This window comes from Sebastes fasciatus, chromosome 17 (genome assembly GCF_043250625.1).
Source record: "Sebastes fasciatus isolate fSebFas1 chromosome 17, fSebFas1.pri, whole genome shotgun sequence".
Taxonomy (NCBI): domain Eukaryota; kingdom Metazoa; phylum Chordata; class Actinopteri; order Perciformes; family Sebastidae; genus Sebastes; species Sebastes fasciatus.
Window position 1 is genome coordinate 10040241 of NC_133811.1, and position 18407 is coordinate 10058647.

The window sequence follows — 18407 nt, forward strand, 5'->3', positions numbered from 1 at the left end:
TGCGGTGTCCAATTCAGGGGGTACTTAATTTTAACAATGTCCCATTGCAAAGGTTCATCCAAGTGCATCATTCTTTTGCCCGAATTTGAGGAAACTCAATGTATCCTTTGAGGTTTTCAGTACTCTGAAACTTGTCGTACATCATTTGTCTCTATGATGCTTGGAGTCCAAGTCAGTGTCTAATGTAAAAATGTCCACCAGACACAACTTGGTAGTGTCCCAGCTGTCACACGGCTGCAGGGTCAAGAACCAGTCTGGCAAAAACAGAGCGAATCAGAGCCTCTCAGTGGACACTGACACATTGGGGTGTCTGTAAAACACATACAAATCTGGAAGCTGCTGCAGTCGGGGAGAAGATTGATTTCCCAGCACGACGGTGACCTCAAACATAAAGCCAACGCTACACAGGAATGGCTTCAAAACAACAATGTTAATGTCCTTGAGTGGCTGAGTCAGAGTCCAGACCTCAATACATTCGCAAGCTTGAGAAGCTTTGCAGAGAGTATGGGGACAATTTAGTGTCCTGATGCACAAAGCTGATACAGACATATATTATGCAGAGTTTCCGGCTGGCGGCCAAGTGTCTTTTTTCTTTTTTTTTTTTGAGGGGATGGGGGGCGGGATGACATTAAAATGAGAATAGCTGGTCCACCTTAAAAGTCAGCCCACCTTAAATGAGAAAGTGTGCTCCGGCTGGTGGGCGGTGCTTGGTATTTCCTCAAATGATCTCAACATCGTGGCCGGGTCAGAAACTTTCTCATTTTACAGCTAAACAGTACACTACAAGATGCAATATGCATTACAGTAACAGAATATTGATTCATATTTAATCAGCGCTGCCTAGTTTGACCGTTCGATCAGAGTTCGCGAGTGATTGACAGCTGCTCAGAGATGGCAGGCTCCAGCTCGGCTCTGATTGGTTGTTTTGCTCCGGTCTGTGAAATCTTGCAGATGCCATTAGGAGCACCGGAGGACACAGAGGAACAACATATTTGCTCCATTTCTACCTACTGCTGCTTTAAGTGAAATGTGTAAATAAGTCTACCACTGCACGGCGCTTTTGTAGATATTTGTAGATATGCAGATTCGCAACTTTTAAGTTAGCACGTCTGGATGTTTTCAATCTCTTCTATTCTATTGTTTTGATACGGCAGCGTTGTGCCTGCTGCAGATCTCCGCCCTCCTTTTCACTTCATTATACCTGCATGTTGTTATTGTCCCAATAAAGCATGAAAGCTCCGTCTGGTGTTCAAAACCCTCGAGATATAAAACAGCTGCAGTATGTAAATACACTCCGAAACATAAGCAAAAGATATCCGCACGCGTAAAGATACACAGACACACAATCAAAGACACAGGCAGGCACATGCAGGCATACATAATGTATATAAATGCATGTACGCATACGAGCGGAGAGCCAAACACAGACACTGTTGTTAATGCACAATGATGTAAAATGTGCTGAGTGTGCAGAGGAACCTTGACCCAGCGTCTCTGACTCATAATGACTTCAAACACCAGTGCAAGTACAGCTCTGTCAGGCATGCATAAAAGGGACACACACACACACACACACACGCACACACTCAGAGTTAACGCAAGGACGGCCGCGATAAGGGAGCCTGTGTTTGCACAGTTTCACCAGCCACTTAATCCCCATGGGCCAGAGAGGGAGTGTGAAGCGAGGGAAGAAAGATATAAAAATAAGGGACGGAGAGCCCACTGATGATTGTAGCAGGAGCCTTATCTCACCAGGTTTTGTTTTGGACGCAAACAGTTTATCAGCACTAAACATTCAGGAGAAAGGAGTGAGGCAGAGAGAAAACAGCCTGGGTCATCCTCCAGGGAGCTGCTGTGAGTGGATCCAGACTGTGCTTCTGCAAAGTGCGAGTGGAAACTATTTCTATTCCTCCCCCAGTTCTTCTTGTCCTCTCTCTCTCTCTCTCTCTCTCTCTCTCTCTCTCTAACACACTACAGTTCATTTAGTGTCTCTCACCCCGATTGCCCTCTCCCTCCCGCCCTCGTTTTCTGGCCCCATCTCTCTGCATCCACTCCCTCCACATCACCTCGGTTCACCTCGCAGGCTCTGCCCTCCCTGCCTTTAAAGTCCACTCTGTTGCAGAGGAGGGAGGGAGGAAGAGAAGGAAGGAAGGGTGGGAGGAAAAAGGGTGAGAGAGCCGAAGAAGTAAACACAGAGAGGAGGAAGGGCGACGGGAGGAGAGGAGGAAGTAAGGTGAAGGGGGGTGATGTAAGGGAATGAAAAACGGAGGTGGATGAATGAAAGCAGGGAGGAGGGAGGATGAGAGAAGATGAGGGCATAAGAGGTGGTGTGATGGGAGGGAGAGAAGGGAAGAGTAAGGGAGGGAGAGAAGGGAAACAGGGACAGTTGAGTTCAATTCAGTCCAGAGCAAAATGAAGACCAATGAAAATAAAAAAAAAAAACACAAGATGCAGACGGAGATAAAGATATGTTTGCACTGAGATGTCGCGGTCACGACGAGACGCATACTGAGAAAAGACATTTTTTTGTTGTTTTTACTCAATTGGGTTAAAATGCTTTCCTGATACTCATCATTCATCGATCATATATAAACAAAAGCATGATTTAATGGGAAATTGAAGGGAAGGAAAGCAAAAGAGCCCGCAGACTGCAGACAGACCGGCACTTGTAAACAGTCCCGCATGGAGCTGCAGGGGCTTATCTAAAGTGGCTGTGACGAACTTATTGAGAGGTGACCCGAGGACACAGTCTATAGCCTCGTGCTTCGCTCAGCTGCTGCAGAAAAAGAGGCTGTTCTATATGCGGTACGCCCCGCATGACTCACTGGAGTATGGATGACGCTTTTTCACAGGATTCACCTCCCATGCCCCCCTACCGTGGGAACGCATGACACAGTGTTTTGGCCTGATTGCATCCACGATTTGTTTATTGTGACTGATTTTGACAACCTGAGGCCGTGGTTATTTTTGGGGGGTGGTTGTGTTTGATGATGTGCCAGGGTGGGCTACTGTGTGGGAGTCATTTCAAAACAGGTTTTTATTTCTATCACTGAGATCTAAATGAATCATGATGCACGCTCTAATGGCCAATTGTACTGCAGACTCTGTGTATGTAATACAAAGAGCATGGAAATGAAAGGAATAATGTGACATTACAGGAAACATGTTGCTTTCTTTCCGAGAGGGAGATAAGAAGATCGCTATCACTCTCATATCTGTGCATTAAGGGCAGGACTGCAATCTGGGTTTCTTTATCCTCACTTGACATGAAGACTGGAAGCAACAAAGTATAAAATATGCATTACAACAATTCTAAAGTTGTCTCTGTCGTTTCTTTAACCCATCCATCAACAGAAATGCAGATCTGTGGTTTTTCAGGGAGTGGACACGTTGCAGATATTTTTTGACAAACAGCAGTTTATCCATCCGTGCAGCATCACACGACCTCACACGGCTTTTTCTACATTTCTGTAGCAGTAGGTTGAAGTTTCAAACTTGAAGAGAACTGAGGCTTTAAGCTGCAGTGGGTAGAAATTAAGCAAATATGATTAGAAAAAGTTATCTTTATAAAACGGTCACTATTTCCTGACAGTAGTGCATGAGACAGGTAATCTGAAATAAATCATATGCCTCTGTGTCCTCCGGTGCTCCTAACGGCATCTGCAAGATTTCACAGACCGGAGGAAAACAACCAGTAAGAGCTGATCTGGAGTCTGCCGCCCAGCTGCCCTCTAGTCAAACACTCGCAAACTCTGATCAAACGGTCAAACTAGGCAGCTCTGATCAAAATTAATTTTCACCCAATGATGCCAAAAAGATTCTGCCTACTGCCACTTTAAAGGAATACTTCACCCACAAAATTACCGTTTGTATATCAATTACTCACCGCCAGTTATCTTCAATTCTTGACGAAAACTTTGTTTTTCTCGCATGTCTCCTCGGTGATCGGAGAATCTGAAAACAGAGTAAAGTCCCTGATAAATTGGCTTAACAACAGAAAAACTGTAAAAAAAACTGTTTACAAACTCTCACACAACCCCGTGCCCCCGACTGTATGTAAGAAGTGGAGGTAGTCATCCTGATGTCACCCATTGGTTTGTAGACTGCCGTTTTGAAGCCTTGACTTGAGCCTTTTGGCCGACACCATCTTGGATTTTTGCAAACAGAAATGACACCAAAGGGTGGAGCTAAGTTCAACCGAATGCTGAATAACACATTTTTTAGGCGACCAAAAAGGTTCTAATTAACTTTCATGAACTGAAAACACACTGTGAAAGGGTTAAAGTTGTAAGACGAAAACACGGACAACTCCCAGACTGCACTACGCCGTGGTAGCGACCTGTCAATCACAAGGTAGCCACGCCCTAAAGCATCCCCTGCTTTATGGTCTATTTGACTCTAAATGGGACCATAATTTACTGAATGAACATCATGCTGTATTGAAGAAGAATTGAAACTAGTGATTGAGAACATAAACTCATGTTTACAATGTTTACTGAGGTAATAAATCAAGTGAGAAGTAGGCTCATTTTCTCATAGACTTCTATACAGTTATTATTTATTGTTTGAATGTTTATTATGGACATCTAGATGCTCAGGGATTTTTTGAGTTAGCTGAAAGAGAGTATCAGTAGGAAACTGCGCTTTTGGTGTTTTTCTGTTCAGGTTATTTTGTACAATAAAAAAATATTGGAAATATCTATGTCTGTTTATTTATTGCAAGTAATATCGTTATTGCAATATTCAACATTACTGCATATCGCATATATTCCTCATACTGTGCAGCCCTAATATCAATGTTATGATGCGTGATATTAAGTTGTGTAGAAGCGATCCTATTATTGCTGTTGTTACTGCTTATGGAGGTTGCTGTTTGTAAAACTGTTGTGGAAGAAAGTCACTGTTTTTCTTCCATCTCTGGCAGTCCTTTAAAGGAACAGTCTGTAATAATTAGGGGGATATATTGGCAGAAATGTAATATAATATTAATAAGTATGTTTTCTTTAGTGTATAATCACCTGAAAATAAGAATTGTTGCGCTGTGGTTACCTTAGAATGAGCCGTTTATATCTACATAGGGAGCGGGACCTCTTCACGGAGCCGGCCGCCATGTTTCTACAGTAGCCCAGAATGGACAAACCACACACTGGCTCTTAGAGAAGGCCATTCACGATTTGGCGTCCTTGGAGAAGTTTAAGTTGGTTGCAATCTGGAACCTCACTGCTAGATTCAGCCACATCCTACACACTGCACCTTTAACGCTACATGTTGTATTGTAAAACTAGTCAAATATTTGCTAAAACGCATGCCTGCTGTCCTCTCAAGCAGCAGATGACAACTAACACAAAGTGACACATTCCCATTTCTGTGCAGACAGGAAGCTATCAGACAAAATGTAGCAGCAGAGTGCTTCTGTCTTTGGTTTCTGCGCAGGCAAAGAGGTGCCAAACCTGACAACAATACCTCATGGTACTGCACACACTTACTGCACTTGACTGACGTTTTCTAAGAAATAGTTCCCGCATGTAACGCCCTCTTAAACCATAAATTGTAGCTTAGCTAACTGTTTCCTGAGGCCTCCAGTCTCTGTGCTAAACTGGCCTGACTGCAGCTCCACACTTTAACACAGAGAGAAAAACAAGTGTGCAGATTTCCCCAAAACTATTCCCTTATATAAATATTTTTTTTCCACTCTGGGTTTACATGATGTCGGGACTTATTTAGTGTTTGCTCCTCAAAACCAACTGGTACACAAATGTGTTTTGCACATCCATCAGGTTATGAAGTGTGTGCGCCTCCCATGAAGAAAGGTGAAAAACATCAACACCCCCTTTCACACACAAACCTTGTGTTTAACACATCATCATAAACACGTTTAACACGTTTAACTCGCTTCTGACCAGACTGCCGCCATGGGTTAATCACCGGTTGTCTCATTCACACAAGACCCGGGTCGACTGTACATCGTTCCACACATATCAGTGTTAAACCGCAGAATTACACCAGGCCTCACCAAAACATATTAGTTAGACCGAGTTGTTTCATGTCCTCAGAAGTGGTCTCTGCAAACATTTCTGATGCAGATTCAACATGACGGTGCAGGCAAAGTGTTCTAACTTTATACGATTCCTTTTTCTTTATTTAGCCCTCCTTATGAAATGTTGATGCAACAGCTCACATTCCCGGGTATGTGAACAGTGTGGAGTGGGAGTGGTGTGATTTGGCCCGCAGCGCTGAGTGGCTTCACTGAAAGTCACCGCGTCATCAGTGTTCTCGCTCGCCTCAAAGAAATCACTGCATCCCACAAGAACGACACATGCTCAAGGCCCATAATGCAACTGAAGGGCAGCATTTGCCATGTTGTAGAGCACTCTGTTAACAGTATGGTGAGAAGAAAAAATGAACTGATTTCAAAGAAGCAAAACCGAAAAAGCCAGAGTGGCCGGAAACGGAAAAAAACAAACAAATCGGGTCTAAAAAAGCTCCATTTGCATGAGAGACATCTAAAGACTTGTTCAAGAGTTAATTTGTTGGCCACATTTCACACTGCTGGAAGACAAAAACAAAGACATTCACTTCGCAATACACAGCAACGGTCACACAACCACAAACGGGTGCTTTGTAAATGGGAGCAACGGATGGTATGACTTTTTCTGGGAGGTTGTTGTGGACACGACATGTCAGAATTTCCAAGCCACTTTTGAACAATGGTGCAGTGGAAATGAGGGCTTGCCATCCTATTTATTTGATGTTTAATGTGTTTCCATTATAGTTTATTCCATTATACTGTAATTGATTCAACACATTTCTTTGTCATTGACCACAAGTGCCAGAAATAAGCATACAAACCGGACTGCATTTGAAAGTAAGCACGTTTCTAAACCTCTTTTTGGCCACACCAGCTGTGTTTCTGTGGATGACAATATCGGTCTGTTAGTCAAATGGTTCGTATGTCAAATCTATGACTTTTCCACTTGATGTTAACATTTGTGCGTGAAATGTATCAACAACTATTGGATGGATTGCCATGACATTTGGTTCAGACATGCATGGTCCCCAGAGGATGAATTTTATCAAATTCGGTGATCCCCCTAACCTTTCATCTAGTGCCATTAGCAGGTCAAAGTTTTAATGTGTCCATTACTTAGGTTTTTGACTAAATACCTGCAAAATGTATCATACTCCCATCTCATACTTAGCTGTACTTGATGGCAAACATGGCAAAAATTATATGTTATATTATATGTTAGCATTGTCAGTAGCCATGTTTCCATTCACATATTTTTATGCCCATTTTGAAGTATTGCATTAGAAAAGCTGTATGGAAACGACAATTCGATAAAACTTCCTCAATTGCGAAAAAAACAAAAATAATGTACACAGCTTGAGGTGGTTTTTGCCTTTGTCGAAAAAGAGTTGATGTGGTAAATGGATTATGGAAACGCCTTTGCCAAATACAGTACATTCGTACGTAGCGAACGTTTAACTCACATGACTAATCAGCTGTTTCTGCTGTCAGTGTATTCCCAGATATGTCCATAACGTGCAAATGCTTGTCTTCGTCTCCGGACAACATGAAACATGGCCAATTCAAGCTGACATGAAAAAAAAACAATTAAAACATGCCAAATTGAAACAAATTCCTGAAGACCTCTCTCCATTTATATATCGTACATGGGTTAGCTCATGGATGTATTATGAAGGTTAGATGACCAAGGTGACTTGTTATGGTTCCCGTTCACAACCTCTACTTCTTCTTCTGCTCTGTTTACTGGCAGATTACAGCCATGCGTAGCCTATAGCGCCAACTTCTGACCAAACTACGCTGTAGCCGAGTTTATTCACTCCAAACCAGAAAAAGTTCCTAATTCGCATCTCTTTTTTGTGACATTTCAGATGTTTGCTTAAAATTTGCTCCACAATTGAATGGAAGCTATCGTCAGCATGATAGCATGATGACATCAACATTTAACAAAGCACCACTGTGCTTCCATACAGCCTCACAGAAGAATGGCTGTAGACTCTTAATCTTGTTTCTAATTTCAAGGGAATTTATGTAAAGACGGAAATACAGCCTTGCATCTGTTATTCTGCGTCTCTTTCTCTCTTATGTGCTCTAGAGAATCTAAAACAGACATTTTCCCCCTCTTTTTTATTTCTTCTCTAATTTCTTACCTCTGCACCATCATACCACTGTACTATATCCTACCTGTACCATTCCAGCATGTTCCTCTATGTGTGTGTGTGTGTGTGTGTGTGTGGGCGTAGTCGCTGCCGTCTCATACCCACATGCCCCTTTCATATTCACATACTCAGCAGTCAGCCCCCATGTGCCTGTCTGCCTGTCTGCCTGCCTGCCTGACTGTCTGTCTGGAAAAATGGGCTGTTTCCACGGCGACTCGTCTCCATGACAACAGCCACCCCCATCCCCATCCCCACTTCTGTTAAGTCTCTTGCCTCCATAATCCACCCCCCAATTCCTGTCTCCAGTCTGTCATCTCACCCCATTTACACCCCACCAAGCCCCATCATCATCTCTCTCTCTCTCTTTCACACCCACTCTCTATGTCTCTCTCTCTCAAATCCCCAAGAGAGAAAAAGTGAGGAAGATAAAGGGGGACCATTCCCCGACATCATCCTCTCTTTCTCGGGACCCCTGAAAGTAATGAGAGTAGCCGCGAGCAACCAGAGGGGGGCAGAGACGGATAGCGAGGTGAGAGGTCGGATGGATGGATAGAAAGATGGAGGTAGGGATGGGTGGAGGCTGTAATCCTCTAGCACACCACTGTAGCGATGACCCTGTTTCCTTATCCCCTGAACAGCCAGGAAAAGGTGGGTTTTGTGCCAGAAAAACACAGACACACACACAGTGAGAGATGGCAGCGTGACTGTAGCTGCGGGGCATACATCTGGTGGAACTGTGGGCCAGTGGACACGTGTTGGCGAGGGGAAGATGAATCAGGTCGCACAACACCGCCTAATGATCTCTGGGGGTATGAGGGAGGGAGCAAATATCCTTCATGTCAGTGTCATTAACCTGGGAATTGGCTGGGTGTGTGTGTGTGTGTGTGTGTGTGTGTGTGTGTGTGTGTGTGTGTGTGTCTAGGGGGGGTTACTGCAACTAATCATCAGGCTCAGGTGTGACACCCCGCTTCCCCACCCATCACACACACACACAGGGAACCATGGGATTTCACCCCTCCTCCGCCAGATGATGAGAGCAGATAGAGAGAAAGTAGGCCAGACAAACAGCCGTCGCTGCTGACTACCGTTACATCACAGAGAGAGAAAAAAAAACACAGAGGCACATGCGTTCACATGCACAGGCATAACACAGGGACAGGATGGGATATCCTGTTTTTGTTGTGCTTGCAAATGGAAAGAAAATCATATAAAAGGAAATAAAAATGAGGGAACTCTTTGGCTCCGAAAGCAACTTTCCATTAAGTCGTGACAACAGCATTTTTTTTTAAAAACTAACTCTTGACCGTCGTCTTCTGCCATCCCAGACCCCATCTGTCTTCATCACATATTTTCATCCAAACACAACAGTGTGTTTTCCAAGAAACAACAGCATGTGAGAGAGACGGAAGAGGGAGTCATGGAAAGAACAACATCGGGTTGTGTATTAAAAACTATCAAGAATTATTAGCCTCAGGGAATGGGTGGCTTGTGTGTGTATGTGTGTGAGAGCTCGGACTACACATTCTCCAGTGTGTGTTGAGCAATACTGAGTGCACGTACTGGCGTGTTTGATGAGACTCCTCCAAGGTCTCCTCTATTACACTCTACCCAGCATATATAGAGGCCACTACTAGCCTGGTTCCAGACCTCTGAATTGCCAACCTTATCTCCTATTTTTTCAGAGATTCATATACTGTAGGTCTGTTGTTGTTGTTGTGCTCATCGATGTCTGTTTCTCTGATTCTGGTTAGAAAAACATCTGAACCAATCAGAACTTTGTAGGTGGGATTAAAAATGGGGACATTATCCTTCTGTGCCAGAGCAAGAAAAATGATGACAGAAATATTGCCACAAAAAATGGTCAAAAAGCGTGGATTAGATCAGGTTGTTTTAAGTTAATTTACAAAAATATGGCGATCATGTTAGCAACAAGTACACATCCAGCAGTTACGGAGCAACATTATCATTCAGTTGGTGTCTTGTTTCTCCAGCTAACATGTCTGTGCTGTTTGGTGCTGAGCAGGTGGTGTACAGTGGGTTTTTAGAGCTTTTTCTTTGAAAACGACACTATGATAGCGGTGAGAGTGAACCGCAGCAGTAAAGTTGAGAGCCAGACAGCTAAACAATGAGCTGAAACTCGCTTTGAAAAGCCGAGGGGAGCTTCAGATTCAGGTGATAATTCTCTGTAGGTCATGTTGATACTTGATACATTACATTATTGTAAAATTGCAAATCGGTTATAGCTGCTTCAAGAGCAACTTGACACCCTGTTTTATTTTGAACACTCGCCCTTCACAAATTGCAAATCAGGCATTTGAATCCTGACACACACCGCTGCTCCCCCACATCACCCCTCACAGCTCTGTCAGGTCATTGCTCCAGTGGTCCTCTGTCCGACGGGTTTTAGCCGTTTTAATGCCTTCATATTAAATCTGGCAATCATCCAGAATTCATAGAACCGTATTAAAATATGTAACTCTCATTTAAGTCAAATTTATTATATCGGGATAAACCCCTTGAGATGTAGCATCTCGTTTTCAAGGGGTAGTGTTTCATATCTGTATCGACCGGTAACGGCACCTTTTTCACTCGGACAATCGAAAGTGTCTTCCTTACTGGCCAAAATTGAAAGCAGTAACAGTGACTTCAGTCCCCACCGTAAGTGGGGTTCAGAGCCGTTTGAACTGCTGGCTTAGCTTAGCAAGGCTTCAGCAGATGCAGCAGAGTCGGAAAGTGACTTAAAGGTGCTCTATACGATATCCGGAGCATTAAATATAGCAGCAAACTACTATTTGCTATTTAAAGATATAGAGGAGTAATGTCTACCTGAGCAGAGAATGAAGTCGCTCTCCCTCTGTGTGTGTTGTAATCAGAGCTTCTCTGTGCTTTGTTGACATCGCCGGGCCGGTTGCGCATGTTTTTAGTGCATGTTAGTGCATGTGAGCGTGCCCCACTGATTAGCTCAAGGCCACCACTCTGCACATGCGCTCATACGGTGGTTACAACTGATAACGCCGTCTCGACTGACGGCATCGTCGCGGAGGCGTAGCACCCGCCCTCCGGTTCCCCCTCAGATTAACACGGTTATCTCTGTCAGCACTGTTGCCCTTGTTTTCACTGTTAGCTGCTAGCCGCCGGCTCAGCCGTCACCATGTTGAGAGTCATGCAGAGGCAATAGAAATGCTCCCAATCTCGCATTCAGCACCTTTAACAGAGGATGAGAATGAACAGTAAGGAGAGTATAACACTGACTGACACTGTAAACTACTAGCCTACGCGTTCCTTTGGGAGCTGATTTGCATTAGCTGCTTCTTTCATCATCATTCAACATCAGCGACTCATTCATCAACTGCTCGGCTAATCATCTAGTAACATGATCATCCCGCTTGAGGTGATATTGTACTTCAGTGATCCTTCATTTACCTGTTTCGCCCATTTGGTTAATCCAGCCTTGTGTTACCTATATATCCCTACATGCCCTTGTATGCACGTGCTGTGAATATACGCGTGCCGAATAGGGTGAGTGTGTCAGAAAGTATGTGCATGCCTATATGTGTTGTGTTTATGGCTTTTGAAGGCAGTCCTCGGGTCTGTTTATGTACAGCATAATCATTACAAGTGTATGTTTCTGCACATTCCTGTGGGAGTTTGTGTACTCAGTGAGTGCACAAGTCTCTGTGTGTGTGTGTGTATGTGTGTGTATGTGTGTGTGTGTGTGTGTGTGTGTGTGTGTGTGTGTGTGTGTGTGTGTGTGTGTTCCCACCAGGTCACCTAAGGTAACAGACAGAGCGGTCTGCTACTCTCTGCAGTGTGAATCATCCTCAGGCCTGTTCCTCTTGTAATCTCTGCAGCTCATGTCCAGGGCAATAGCTGTTTACATAATTACTTCCCTGAATACATTAATGCCACTTATTCTCATTCTGTTGCAGTCATCCAGGCTTTGCTCGCCTCACGCTAGTCTGCTAATGATGAACTTGTTTGTTAAATGCGACCAGGTATACGATTATCATCTGAATTAGCAGCGAGAAGAATATCATTAGAACCAAATGCTTTGTCAACAACACAAAGCTTCCGTAATGTCCTCCTGATGCGCATTTACGAAGTGATTAGCCATTTCTCACACTTACTCACAGTGTTTACCACTCACACATTACCTCATCCTGACACACACACACAAACACACACACACACACAGAGTGAGCCCGGCCTTGTTCTGTCTGACTCTGCAGTGACAAAGTACCAAGCGGGAAGGGTTTCGGTTTCCTGTCTCTGAGGTTTGGTGGCAGCGCTGCGCCAACATCCTGGAATTCACACACACTCATGCGGACACGCACAGTCACAGATGTAAACAGTTTTGCATGCGCCTAACAGCTGGTCACATAACCCCCAGTGACTGGGCAGCTATAAAAACTTCAAAAGGAGCAAACGTGCTTGCTTTAAGCATGGCTCAACTGCCGGTGGGTTGGTAGTTAAATTCCAGTCTGTTTGTCGAAGGGAAATGGCTGTTTTTTCCCCCACTTATGTTGCTTTCTGTGCAGCGGCCGCTGTCCAATCATAAACCGGGCAGACAGGGTGCCAAGGAGGGGGGGAGCGCAGAGCATGCTGGGAGGGAAATGAGGGCCATTGTGGGATGGATGTTCTGGCAGGGTGGAAAGTTGTTGGAGCCCCGTACCGACCCTGTCCCCCGCTGAGGACGCAGGTTAGGGATTTGGACTGATGGATGGGGATGGAGGTGGAGGTGGAGGTGGGGGAGCCCTGCTGAGGCAGAGAGAGGGAGGATAGAGGAAACAGCTGGGACGAGGTGAGGTGGATGTGGGGGAGGAAAGAGAGGCATGCCAGTATTTTGTTCAAACTTCCTGAGGCAAACAAAAACAAACAGCATCGGACAGACAACTCAAGGGGCAGTGAGGGAGAGAGGAGAGGTGATGTGGAGAGGCAAAGCATCTGATCCAGGAAAGACAGAAAAGAGAGAATAAGGGATGGAATATGATGCAGCTTTGATGGTACAATCAGTGCTATACTGTTGACAAAAGTTAAGGGCCACTTAGTTGCTTGTTCCAGAGCTTTTAGACCATATCACACTGTCTCCATCAGAAGATGTAGTTTGGACATCTCATCCATGTGAACTTGTATGGTCAAAAGCTCAAGAACAAGTGAGTAAGTGGTCCTTGACTTGAGACAGTTTTGGTACCTGGTGTCTTCCAAGGTGAGTTGTACAAAAAATGAATTAAATAATAAATAAAATACAGTCTAAAATTATTATTTTTTTTGTATTTATTTATCCAGAGGAGCTTCACTGAGAGCAATGCTTTTTTTTTTTATGAAAAGCCCTTTTCACAGTCACACATTCACACATTCACGCCTGGAGGCTGCCCAGTACAACCACAGTGGGATGGCAATAGCCACTAAGCAGCCCCACAGGAGTGGCTAGATTTCAGGGCCTTGCTCAAGGGCACCTCAGTGGGCCAAGCATTGCTCTTTTTACTTTCACTTTCTCCACCAAGATTCATCACAGGGCAACATACACTGAGAGGGTGCGCTGCAGGGTGACCCTTTGCATATGAAACGAAACAAGTATTGACTGAGTTAATCTTTGCATGTAAACTATCAATTACAAATCAATAAAGTGTTTTTCATAATCGATACAGTATCACGGAACATAATATCACAATACTCAATATATCTGATATTTTCTTACACCCCTAGCCTTAAACAGAACATGATCTTATGGGACATTTCAACTGATTTCGACACAAAAATGCATCAATATTTTTGTTGTAATGTCAGAATATTGGTCACGTCGACAAATTGCTTGATTTTAGGGCTGTCCTCGACTAACACTCATACCATTTTGTTGATTAATCGATTAGTTGATTTAATCTGTAAAGCTGAGTTTCTTGTATATAAGTCATTCAGCATGAAAAAAGCTTGAAAAATGACTAATTGAGACCAAAAAGATCGATTATCGAGAGGCGGCAGCCCTACTTGTTTTGTCCCTATAAGCTTTGAACAAGTGGAACCAGCTAATATTTGCCGTTTCTACTTGTTAAATGACATTAATTCATTAACTCATCAATTAATTCAATTTTTAGTGAATCAATTAACTGACTGATTAATCCAGTAATCTCTTAAGCATCATTTCACTGCATACAGAACGCAGTCTAAATCACAGCGGAGGCAAAGAGAAGAGAGGAGGAAAGAAGAGAGAAACAGAAAAATGAGGGATGATAGAGACGCAAGGGGTTTGTTAGGGTCATGGAGTTCGTTTAAGGCCACGCTGGTGTTATAAAAGGACCCTTTAATGTTAAAGAGACTTCCTCCACCTTTCCCCCTGCATACTAAGACAGACTAATAACCTCGGCCTCTCTGAATGAGCCTTCAGAGTGAACATCTTCACCTACTGTGTCATCCACAACTGTGCCGGTGGGAAGGTTTTATCTGTGGGTGAATGCTTGTTTTCATCATGGCCGTCGATTGTTGTTGTTTTTTTCTCCCTGTATACGCGCCGCTGATGAGGCTGCATTTTTACTTGATTAACTCTCTCTCTCCGGTTCACACGCGTGCACCGGTTCACTTGTGCAGATTAAACCCACATCGTGTCAACAGGGTTATGCTGCATGCTTATATATCCATTTAACCACAAGCCACCGGCTGAATAACAGTGACTCATCCCCAGCCTCCCTCCCTCCCTCCCTCCCTCCCTCCCGCTCGCCCAAAGCCAGACTGATCAGGCTAAATCCAAGACTCATCAGTTGGATGCCCCGGATTCATCCCCCAGGATAAATATATACAATGTGTTTAACGGCCTAACGGGCCCGTGCGCGTGCATACACACACACGTAAACACACACATAAACACACACTGGAGGCCGTCTGTGTGTACATTTAGCAGTGCAGGCTGGAGACAGTGAGAGATGGTAAACAAGGCAGAGAACAGACTGACCTCCATCCGTGCTCTCAGCCATCCCCTTTTACTGCTCGTGCCCTGACCCCAATTAGGAATATAAAAGCCTATAAATCAGATAAAACCATAGTGGCTCAGCACAGAAAAAAACACTGTGTTCATATACACATGCACATTTTAAACTGGCTTGGTAACATATAGCTAAAGCCATATCAGCATATGCCAGTTTTTTGTCAAAACAAACTTAAATTATGGAGCAGAAAGTCCAGGGTTAAGTCTCTTTTCATGCTGCTCCCCTACAGCAGCCTTGTATGAGAGCTGAGGCTGAAGCAGAGACCCCCTGCTGTCTGTAACCTTATAACATTGTTAAGACCCCTATAGGCATTTGAAACTGCTAAAGAAAATACTGCCACACAACGGTCCAACCAGTATCAAAAGACTCACCGGCTTTACATTTTCTAACAGAGATACCACAGCTCTATAGCTTGCACGTTGATGCACATGTATGCGCTTATGTACACTCATCAGGACGGGGACAATTACTTCAGAGCTTGGCCAACCTACCGAACATCATTGACAGCGCCTCAGCAGACGAATAATTATGTTTTGTCTCCCCAAATCCACCAAAAGAGAGTTTATTTGAAAACTGTATAATAATACTAAATGCAAAACACAAGGATTGCATTGGTGTAATAAAAACATTGATTGTCAGATACCTTTCAAAACTAAACACAAGATATTTGTCAGTGTGCATAAACGCAGGCTGCCGGCTAAATGACGCATTCTCTGCCTGCCAGCTATTGAATATTGAATTTCTCTTTGGCATGACAGTTAACATACCTACAGGTTCTGTCAGAAAGAACAGCCCGTTCTCATTCCCAGGACGTCACATATACCGACGCTTTACCCGAATCGGTGTTGAATTCAGACGTGTGGTGCATTGTTTATGTTTCTATGGTGAGACGGAACATGATAAAAGTCTATGTAAGCACTGAAAACAAGTATACTATTAGTATTATTATTTTAATTGTGGTGAAAATCGGGAAAATTTAGTAGTGACTATTGAAAACTGGGACATTTGAGTGTTTTCCAGATATTTGTCGGGACTCAGGACAGCTTGAAACCGGGATAGTCCTGGGGAAAACCAGATCGTATGGTTAATGTACCCACAATGGTCTGGCAGCACATATCGGCCAAAGTGTTACATAGCGTTGTTTCATGACACATATGACGCAACATTTGATGTGAATACACGAACAGAAGAACTAGTCCAGGTACAGTAGCTTGGATGTGCCAATCTGAGGAGTAAATTTGATAAAAAATTGCTGCTTTTCTGGAGCTGGGAAATAAGAAAGTGGTTCATCTTGATGCAGTAATGTGTGCCTTGCAACCCTGTCTCCTACAAAATGATGTTCCCATACATCTAAACTGCATTTTCAATTACGTTTCGAGGGAAATTTACTTTCTCCTGGATTACGGTCACAGTTTTAAACAGTATTAAACAGTTTTAAACAGCTTTAAAAACAGGGGTAAATTGAAATAAAACAAAAAACACAACAAAAATCATGTTTAAAATGAATGAACTTTAACTTTTAGGTCACACAGAGCGAAAGTCCAGAGTTTGGTGACACATCCACCACATTGAAATCCTCCGTACGCGGATTGTCATTAGAAACGTATTTGTGATATGTGAAAAACAAATGTAATCTGCGACAAAATACATTTCCCTCATTGTCATTCACAATACACAACATTTCGTCGCATTGGAACGTAATTTATACCTGACAGCATTGTGCGTCTCCCTTAAGATTGGCCTAGCATAAATTAGGAAGCAAAATGTCATCTAATCAAGACTCTATATGGCCCCAAACTTCCCATCATCCCTCAGTCACTATACTGCTCCGCACTGAATTAGATGCCCAGTCGATACATCTCACCGGGAAAATGGGGGCCGCACAAAAAGCTCCAGCCTTTTCCTCGATGAGCATCAACAGCGGCAGGTCTGTTTGGAGTGAGACAGCGGCTATTGTCGTCGAACCACAGTAGAATAGACAGCCGATAATGACGGGGGAAATGGAACCAAGCGCACTAAATGTCACACTCAAGTCTCTGGGGCGTTGCACAATGCTCAGCCTGTTGGTGGACCTGTTTAGAGCCAAGACAGGCCGATAGAGATGAAAAGAGAAAGACGGGGAAATAAGGGAGTTAGATGGAAGGACGGATAAAATAAGTGACTGTGTATACAGGTGCGCGTCTAGGTGTGTGTGTGTGTGTGTGTGAGTGAGTGTGTGTCTCGCCTACTTCCATCTCCCGAATCTCCCCGTGCCTCTAATTCATAGTGACCCCTCCATTGTTAGGGAGCAGATGAGCTGGGTCCGGCGCTGCGCTGATTGAATGGAGTCCACCGGAGCTGTCTCTCTGTTTCCTACACTATTCCCCTGGCTGTCTCCCTTCATTCTCATCCCAGTGCATTGTTAGAGCAGAGGTGCCCGGGCAAGACGCACACACACACATACATACACACACATACATACATATATATATATATATAGAGCCTAGGGCAAAGAAAAGGGGCAGAGAGGGGGGATCTTTCTTTATTGCTCTGATCAAAACATTCATCCATCCTATCCTTCCCTCTCTCCCTCCCTCTATTACTCTCTCCTTATTAAATCATTCCCCTCCTATTTCAGCTGGATTTATCCATGGGTATTACCTTGCCCCCAGTCTGAGTATGAAGCACACACACACATTTGCGCATATCGTACATTTCTCGCCTTCTTTTCTTTGAGATAAATTAGATGGAAGTAGGAATGTGAAGAGGTTGTACGAAACAAGAGTTGACCTTGGCACGCGCGCCACACGACGCGGTCAAATGAAACACGCACACTGCCGTGCTCTCTACATACAGTATGTCAGTCCCGATGCAATCAGACTGAGCGTGAAGTTAGTAGGAGAGGATGGGAGGAGATTCTCAGCTCTGAGGAAATGGGTCAGAGAACTAGAATTAGACTCCTCCGCGCTGCTACAACTACTTGTCAGCGCTTCTGGAGGGTTTCTTGCAAATCGACAGGGTCTCTATTGTGGATGTCTTGGGGAAAGTTAAAATGAGAGCAAAAGGATGAAGCAGGGAGCAGCGAGGTTGCTGAGGAGGCATAAAATAGTACTCGAGGGAGGGGGGGGGTCTCAGCCGCTGCGTTTGAGGAATTCAGTAATCCAATTACCTAGTAGAGAACATATACTACTTTAGGGTACAGCCAACACTCACATGTTTGTGAGCACGCACACACACACACTATAAAACACAACACTTCAAAGACAC